The sequence below is a fragment of the Nomascus leucogenys genome, chromosome 5 (genome assembly GCF_006542625.1).
Source record: "Nomascus leucogenys isolate Asia chromosome 5, Asia_NLE_v1, whole genome shotgun sequence".
NCBI lineage: Eukaryota > Metazoa > Chordata > Mammalia > Primates > Hylobatidae > Nomascus > Nomascus leucogenys.
The window spans coordinates 13413310-13422312 of NC_044385.1; the positions used below are offsets into that span (position 1 = coordinate 13413310).

General features: G+C 50.9%; 1 long non-coding RNA gene across 1 annotated transcript; it reads right to left on the bottom strand.

The window, feature by feature from the left end:
- Positions 1–1174: 1174 nt before the first annotated feature.
- LOC115835081 lies at positions 1175–8772 on the bottom strand. Its single transcript, XR_004029999.1, has 3 exons — positions 8732–8772; positions 7135–7590; positions 1175–4462 (listed from the first exon to the last, which is right to left on the bottom strand). It is a non-coding gene; the product is annotated as an uncharacterized LOC115835081 (long non-coding RNA).
- Positions 8773–9003: the final 231 nt, after the last annotated feature.

Genomic DNA, 9003 nt, shown 5'->3' on the forward strand with positions numbered 1-9003 from the left:
CTCATTCCAGCCCTGTGGCCTTGGACCAGCTGCTCCCTCCTCCTGGAATGCCACTCCCCAGGTCTCACAGAGCTGGCTTCTCTTAAGCTTGAAGGTCACCTCTGCAGAGAGACCTCAGCTGACTGCCCAGATGCCCTCTCCTGTCCTGTCTTTTTCGTTAGAGACAGGGTCTCACTCTGTCACCCAGGCTGGAGTGCAGTGGTGCCATCATAGCTTCTGCAGCCTCGAACTCCTGGATTCAAGCGATTCTCCTGCCTCGGCCTCCTGAGTAGCTGGGACTACAAGTGCATGCCGCCACGCTCTGCTCATGTTTTAAACTTTTTTGTAGACATGGGGTCTCACTATATTGCCCAGGCTGGTCTTGAACTCCTGGCCTCAAGTGGTCCTCCCTCCTCGGCCCCCCAAAGCTCTGGCATTACAGGCGTGGGCCACCATGCCCAGCCTCTCCTGTTCTCTTCTGATTCTCTGCAGAGCAGTTACCACCATGCACTATTTCCTAGTTGGTTATTCATTTGGTTCTTGGATTCTACCCACTAGACTGGGAGCTCCTTGGGAGCAGGTACTTTGTCCGTATTCATGGCTGTCTCCATGCCTGGAGGAGGGCCATGTAGAGGGTGGGTGCTGACTAACACCTCTCCAGAGAGCCAGTGACTCCTGGTTTGAGGCAGAGATGGACCATGTGGGCACAAGGGAGAGTTAGATTCTGCAGGGAGGTTATCCTTGGTGGCCTGGAGCAGAAACAGCACCACATTGGCCAGGTCCTGGGAAGGATCTGAGCGCACAACCAAAGAAGTCTGCTTTCCACCAGGAGACCCGGAGATGCCAGAGAAAGCCTGAGGGGGCCAGAACCAGAAAGATTTGGGAGCACGGCAGTAGGGACTAGCCAGGGTGGGGAGGCTGGCATGTGAGAGACCGGGCCGCAGCCATCAGCCTCCTGTGCACGGCTGTGTGTGCCGGTGGCTCAGGTCCACATCCCAGCAACTTCCTGTTCCAACGCCCTCACACACATACACCCTTCGCCACCTCAGGAAGCACCAACAGAATGCTTCTCCATTTAAAATTCAAACTCACTGTCTACGTTGCTGTTTTTTTTCTAACTTTGTGAGTGTTTTTCCTAATTACCAGTTGGATTTTAATGAATCTAATGAATCATGTAGATATAAACACAGCATATACAAATACACCAGTTCTTGCATTTATTCACAGGTGAATATGCGAGAAAGAATGATTGTTGGATTCTCATTATTTGTCATCAGTTGAGGCCGTGGGCCTGGGTCATTGTAAAAGTATGACTCAGAACCAGGGAAACACTGTACTAGCTTTGACTAGTCGCTCTTGCTCTTTTTAGGTTGTTGTTTTTTTTTTTCTGCTCCTGCTGGCATTACTGCATTCCCCTTTGATGGTGAAAGAATGAGATCAATGAAGGTACCAGAGAATGTATCTGGCAGGATCTTCTCATCTTCCTCTTTACCAATTGTCAGAACTTGATCTGATTTGCAAACCTGGCGGATGGACAGGTGTCTTGTTTGTTTCTGGTGGTTCCTTTTGTTTTATCTTCATGTTTCTGGTGGTTGGGTTTTGAACGTCAGCCTGTGGAGAGAATGCATCCTTCCTTGACTGAGATGAGAGCGCTTTGAAAATTGTAAAGCACGCACGTTGTCAGTAGTTTTGTCGTTGTTGTTGTTATTGGTTCCTTCCTCCAGACAGGGGCCTGGTTCCTGCACTATTCCGTCTTCTCTGCATTATAAGATCCTGAGCTTTAGACCGTCCACCCCAGGGTCTGTGCATCTGCAGGAGAAGCGAATCTGTGGCTTCCCCTGCCCATTCTGGGAAGCCCCTGAGCTCCCGGAGGTTGCAGGTGCTCTGGGGCCTGCAGTTTGGTGAGCCTGTGCCATAAGCCACCCCTGGAGGGAGCAGAGGCAGAAACACTTCAGTTTATCTCCAAATGGACAAAGTCCTTATCTCAGAAGCCACAACTCCCTGGCCAGGATGGGATCCAGGTTCCTGGACTGCCACCTAGCTAATCCACAATTGTCCAGAAGTAGCCTCCAAGATGGCCTGAAATGTAGCTTGAGCTGGCTCTGTAGGAGCTGGTGCACCATGGAGGTACCCTCCTCCCCTCCTCCCAACCCCACTGCTGCCTTGGAGAGGCTGACTCTTAGGTGGAGTAGAGTCCGTCCTGGGCCAGGCAGAACACAGTTGCTGCAAGCTGACGTGCAGGTGTTGCAATAAATGTCTCTGGGGTCACTGTATACCTGGCGGGTCTCAGCACGAAATCCCCCCCTGGAGACTAGGCACTCTTCCCCTTCATCAAGTGTCATATTTACAAATCAGAATGATTCCAGAGTGTCAAGGCCTGCTGTCTCCATCTCTTGTCTTGACCCCACTAACTAGATTGTGACCTCTCTAACATCACTTCCCCTTTGCCGTGGCTTCACACAGAATTAATGGGCAATAAGCATGCATGAAGTGGACACAAATCTCCACAGCAGAAACCAGACTGTGACTTTCTTTGGAGCCATGTCACCTGCCTAAACCAAACTCCAGCAGACACGACATAGACACTCAGGTGATCTGTGGCTTAAGGAACAGGAGCTGGGGCCTGGCATTAGCCAGATGCAGCGGCAGGGTGTGTATTTTCCAGCGTGCTCATCCTAATCCACTGAAGGGTGTTCCTGGGGCACGCAGGGGATGCCATGCAGGCTTCAGTAGACGGCTTTTATTCTTATGCTTGATACTTCCTGCAGTTTTATGTTATCTCGTGCAGTTATAAGGAGATGGAGATAATATGCATGTTTGCCTTCTTCTGATTATGTACAGTGTCATTTCGCCAAAAATCTACACCAGCCACAAGGACACATTTTGGCTGAATATTACAGACTTTTCTCATTATCTTAAAAAAACAAAACACAGAAAAACCTAACTAACCTCTCTACTGTTATCACACATAAAGTGATGTAAATGTGTGTGCCATTGCAATAAAGTCACACTGAGCAGAATTAAACGCTCCAGGTTTGGGCCATGACTAAGCAGCATGACCGAATGGGGCATTTTCTGGTCTGCTTGCAGGCCCTTTCCTCGCTGGGATGGTGGATGGCTCAGTGAGACATCAGAGAGCAACCGCTCAGGTGGGTCTGCGTGGCCCTGAGACTGTTCACATTTTCAGCCATCTTTAAGGCTCAGCTTGCTTCTCGAGAGGCAGGAATTGGGAGCCCGCTGCGAGGACTTCCCTGAGTTCAGACTGCGCAGCTTGACTACATGCCTTTCAGGGGCGCATCCGTTCTGCTGACGAAGAATAGATGTTTGGCACTTCCAACTAGGCCGTGTGTCTTGCCAGGTTCTACAAAGACACTGGGGGAGATGTCCTAAAATGCAGCCCCTGTTCTCAAAAGCTCACTGGGTGAAAAGCTTGACATACGGAGGCAACACATGAGCGATAAGTCACTTAAGTCATGCTCGAGCATATCTCTGCAAATGTGTGGAAGAGATGGATCAACTAAGCCCTCAGTCCAGTAGTGCAGATGTGGAGAGGGCAGCCATGCTCTGGTAGAGTTCCTGAGTGCTTCCTGTTTTGGAATGCCAGTGGCGTCTGCCCTCCTCGCTGTTTGTTCAGCATGCATTACCATGCATTACCATGCATTACCATGGGTGATTAGTAATTTAAAATTTTTATCTCCTGTAGCTCTCACACAATGGTGGAATCATCAAATGCTTTAGAGATGCCATCGGCCAAAATGGGGAAATCGAGGCAATCAGAAACGTATGTGACTTGTTCAACGTCTCCAGGTTCCCCATTCATCCAGCGGCTTGAGAAGCCAGCCTTTGGCTAGCAGGAAGAATAGACAGGCCCTGGCACCACACCAGTGGCCCTGACACCTCAGGGAGGTCCATTTAGTGAGGCCTTCATTTGGGTCTCTAGACCTCACAGCTCCCCCGTGCAGGCAGGTGAGGGTCTTGTCCCAGGATCATCACGAACAGGCAGGTGAAGTCACTGGGTGACATCAGCACAGATTTATGTACCAGGACTCACCCTGTAGCAGGAAAGAACACTGCTTCTCTTGGCAATATATACAGAAGGACCAGGAAGCAACCGGAGAATCAGTGCCTGGCTTGCGGGCACAGGAGATATTTCTACTGCTATTCTGGCTTGGGCTTCTTTGGAGAAGGAGCCAGGGCCTGCGAGGGTTTTAAGTGGCCCCTGCAGGTTCACTCTGACCCACCTCAGAGATGCCGCCACAACACCCAGGGCCCTGCAGGAGGAATCTAGAGACATAGGGTCTAGGCTCAACATTGCCACTCATTAGCTCTGTGGTCTTGGCCATGTCAACCTAAGTTGAATGGCAGCCACAGCCCTGTGGCCTTCCAGGGTGTCACGAGGTATCCACATGGCCTTGCACACATGGGTGGCAGAGCTCTTCCTCTCTGTCTTGCAGTGGGAGGCCTTGTTGGAATGGGAAACAAGCTGTAGAGATAAAAACAATGAACCTGTTGACTAATCCTAGAGATGTCCAGATGGAATACATTTTTTTTTTTTTTTTTGAGACAGAGTCTCGCTCTGTCACCAGGACAGTGGTGTGATCTCGGCTCACTGCAACCTCCAACTCCCTGGTTCAAGTGATTCTCCTGCCTCAGCCTCCCGAGTAGCTGGGATTACAGGCACACGCCACCATGCCCAGCTAATTTTTGTATTTTTAGTAGAGACGGGGTTTCACTGTGTTGGCCAGGCCGGTCTCAATCTCCTGACCTCATGATCCGCCCCTCTTGGCCTCCCAAAGTGCTGGGATTACAGGTGTGAGCCACCGCACCCAGCTGGAATACATTTAAATAGGACGATCCAAAGACCCACTGATGTGTGCAGCCGCTGATCTACCTTGTACCACGAAGATGCAAGATACAGCATGTCATATCACAAACATTCAAACATTAGCCAGACTCCCAAGTCTCTTAAAAATCCTCACAACCAATTTCCTCAGTGACCGTTTTTCAAATCACCTCTCTTAGAAACAGCTGGAGAGTAGATTAGGGCCCAGCTGATTTTGCAGGCTCCTAAATACTTATTTGGGCCCTCATGTGGCAAGAGCTTCCCATCTCCTGCAGCAATCGTCAAACTCTCCAAACCCCTCTGGGTGGAGCTGTAAAGACCCTCTTCATACCAACAGCCTGTCCTGAGCCCCAGCAGCCCTGGGAGCCCAAGGACACTGTCTTCAGGAGACTGCGAGGAGATGGCTGTGCAGATGGGAGGGCGGGGGCCTGGGAACAGCCATGCCTTACAGCGTTCTCCTTATACCCACTGTGGTTCAGGCTTGAGCTCCAGGAAATAAAGAAGAATGCTTATGTCCATTAAGGCAGCAGCAGTGGCGTGGAGGTCCCGCATCTGAAGTTAGCGTTCTATGATGATGATCAGCCTTTGTATCTTTCACCAATAAAACAGGGCCCCGGACGCCATGAAATCCCTGTTAGAGCCTCATCTTCCTTTCTGACCCTTGACTTTCGCTAACATACAAAGGCTGCTCTCCAGCGACAGGGCTAGTGACTAGTTTCACTTGTCTTTCTACAAAGAGAAGTATTTTAAATGCTTTCTATTTGTAGCCAACAAGCCCTGTGATGACTAAGAGCAAAGGTAGAATCTCTCTGTACATTGATTTTTAGTGCAGGCTTAATGTCTGTATGTAATTATTTTTACCATGTAGGTGAAGCAAGAAATTAAATTGGGTTTTTTAATGAAGGGGAAAAACCAGCACTAGAAATGAAAGATCACAGGAGAACTTGAGCAGGTCACCTGTTTGCAAATAGTTTCTGCTTTAGGTCTCTGTTACTGAAAATACATTTCCCCTGCCCCCATCCCCCACAACCTACAGATCTGCTGTTGCTTTCTTTGGGTTTCTCAGGAAAGAAAAGTCTCCTAGGATCCTCCTCTTCAGTCTGCCTGACAAGCCTCAAAGCAAAGGAAAGCAACATTCCTATGTAAGGGAGGGGAATGGGTTTTCTGCAGTTTCATGCATACTCCATCGAATTCATGGATCTTGAGGCTGGGGGAGCTCCTGGAGGAACCAAATTCATATCCTCAGGGCCGGATGAACCCACCACGCAGCGATGCTGGGAGGCATACACGAGCTGCCCGGCTTCCCCCTGAGAAAACAGCCTGTTCCTTCTTCAGCTTGCCCTTCTCCACTTACAGGCTATGAGAGAGAACACTGGAACTCTGAAAACAAGGCCCAGGGAGTCGGATTTCCACCCAGGTCGAGATAGGAAGGGCAGGCCCAGACATCCCCGCCAGAGGCTGGTTTTCCAGGCAGTACCTGGGAAAACAAGCTGAGCCAATGGGAGGCTGTCAGGTTAGGCTCAGACATGCTGTGCCCCAGTGGACACCAAGCCGCCGAACTCAGTGTTGCTTCTAGAAGGTCACCAGGGACTGGGAATGAAGGACGGGGATGTGGCTCGACCAGGCCCTGACCTGAGCATCAGTTCCAAAGTCAGTAGCCCTCTCTCACTCTGGGTAGCTGCTCTAGCAGACTCTAGGAGGCTGCTCCTGTGTCTGATGTGAGAGATCCACTTGCCCTTGGTTTTGAGTCGCAGGTTAAGGAAAGGGGACAACCGCCACATCAAGTTCTACTTCCAAACCTGAGCCTCTTCTTAAGAAACTGAAGTTCGTCTTTGGATCAGTTTTGCCCAGCAACAAGTTTTTATTTGTACTGTCTCCCCACCCTGAGGCAAAAGTGCCCCTGTCTGGCCTCCAGCTCCCAGTCTGCCCTGGCTCTGCCATCCTCTGGGGACCCCAAGCCTGTGGGTCCTGTTTGTATGGGAACTGGTACACGATTCTCCCCTCCTCTGCTCCTTCCAGCTCTCCTCGGCCATGTCCTCAGCACAGGTGTCAGCCAGGGTGTGTGGGGCGCAGGGAGGCAGGGAAGGACTGGGCATTCCAGCCAGCAAGGGCGGGAATGGATCTGCTTCGCAACATCCCCAAAGGAGGTCAATCAAGTCCCCTTGCCCCCACCCCAATAGGGCCCTCTTTGCTTTAACTTAGTGCATACCCAACTCTGAGCTGGGAATGCCTCCCGAGAAAGGCAGCCAAGGCCTGTGATAACAGCAGGGAGGAGCATGAGGAGGGATTTCTGGGGTCCATCTCCTACTCACCCATGTTTCCCTCCACGACCTTGACCCTCCTGGTGGCTCTGTCCTCTCCCTGGACATGGGACACAATCACGTACACTCTGGAAAGGCCAAGGAGGGCTCTTCAGAGGGCCAGCTGTGGTCCATCTGAAGGTGACAATTTGCCAATTTGTTTTACAGGGAGGCTGCCACGGGCCTCACAGTAGCAGTCCCTGCTTCCGCCTTTCTGTCATTTTCCAACTAAAGAGGCCAGGAAATGGCCGAGTCAGCTCCTGCTGCAGCACCTCCTAGAATCAGAAAAGGCCTTTCCGAGAATCTTGCTGAACCCTGAGGGTGGGGAGTGTCAGATTTTGTAGCGGGGGGAAGCTGGCAGTGGAGCCTCCACTTCTAAGTAACCTTTGCTTCGGAAACCTGCCAACTCTCTGCCTGGAGACTTGCCTTTGATCACGACTTGTCACCTTTCAGGAGATGTTCCACTTTCTAAGCAGGTGGAAAACGAACCTGATTAAAAATAGAGAACTGGACTCTTCACAGAGTCCCCCTGTAAAGCCAAACTACTGGCTGCACCTACAAGGGGGAAAAGGGTACATCCCTGTCCCTCAGGTCCCAGGGCTCCGTGGGACCCAGGACCCCCGAACAGCCTGCAACCCTAGGACGACGGCCTGGCCACGCTCCAGCAGCAGGCAGAGGCTTGGGCCACAGCCACGTACTGGCTCCTGCTCGCTGGGTTCACCTTGGTGACCAGAGGGCACTGTGACCGCCCACTTCTCCTCCCTCCCTTCCTCCTCCCCTCAGTGCTTTATGGACCTGAGTTTCTGGAGCTTTCTCAAAACCGTGGACACATTCCCAGTGGAAATCATGACATTTTCCGTTTCACATTACGCACTCCACAATGCCCCAGGAAGGGAGAGAGAGAGGAAAGGAAAATAAGGCCTGGGAGCCAGCCCCTCTCTGTCTGCAGCCAGGGCTGCTCGCTGCTCTGTTTATCCTGGAGTCACCTCCCTCCCGAACTTGACAGCCAGTGCCCCAGTGTTTTCTTCTGCAGTCAAAGGCCCGGATGAATAGGTGAACTGCCTTTTCTATCTGCTCATGTGGCACATCTGGATAAAGGCGTGCCTCTCTACTTTGTTGTGTTTTTTTAAAACTTTACTTTCCACTGCCATGGTAACTGCTGCATGTTTGGCAGAGGGAAAGAGGACAAAAAAAAAAAAAGCTCGGAGAGAAGAAAAGGAGCTCTCAGCGCGGGGCTGGCGGCCGTCCAGGGTAATCATGCCGCAGAGCTGAAATGAGGCCTCTGGCGGGCAGCCAAGTTACAAAGAACAAAGCTGTCAGTTCCTAATGTTGGCGGCAATGCTTGTTTGGCACCCTTATATGGTTTCCCAGAACTCCCTGCCTTGGCCGCCTTCCATTCCCTTCAGGGCAGCAAACAGGATTAGCACAGCTCCGAGTTGTTTTTCTCCTCTCTCCTCCAACTGTTCCAATGACATCATCCCTGCTGCATTCATTTGCCAGCAGGGTGGTTTTTCTCTCTCTCTCCACCTCCCTCCTCCCTTCCTCCCTCCCTCTCCCTCCATTTCTCTCTCTCTCACACACACACACACACATCTCTACTCCCACTCACTTCCTGTAGCCTCCCCCTCGCCTCTGACTTTCTTTAAATGCAATGTTTTAGGTCATTCTTCTTGTCCAGCTTCTCTGTTAAATTAAAAACACCCTAGTGCTTGTACATTTAGCTGAATCAAGCCAGACGCTGTATTTTATTTTTATAACTGAATTCCTGTGAGATAAAAATCTCATTTTCCTTAGTAGGCTGTAATCAGCACTCACAGGGATGTGGTTTCCAACTGCCCCAGCTCGTGCTTCCTTATGAAGCTCCGCTGAGAAATGAACTTG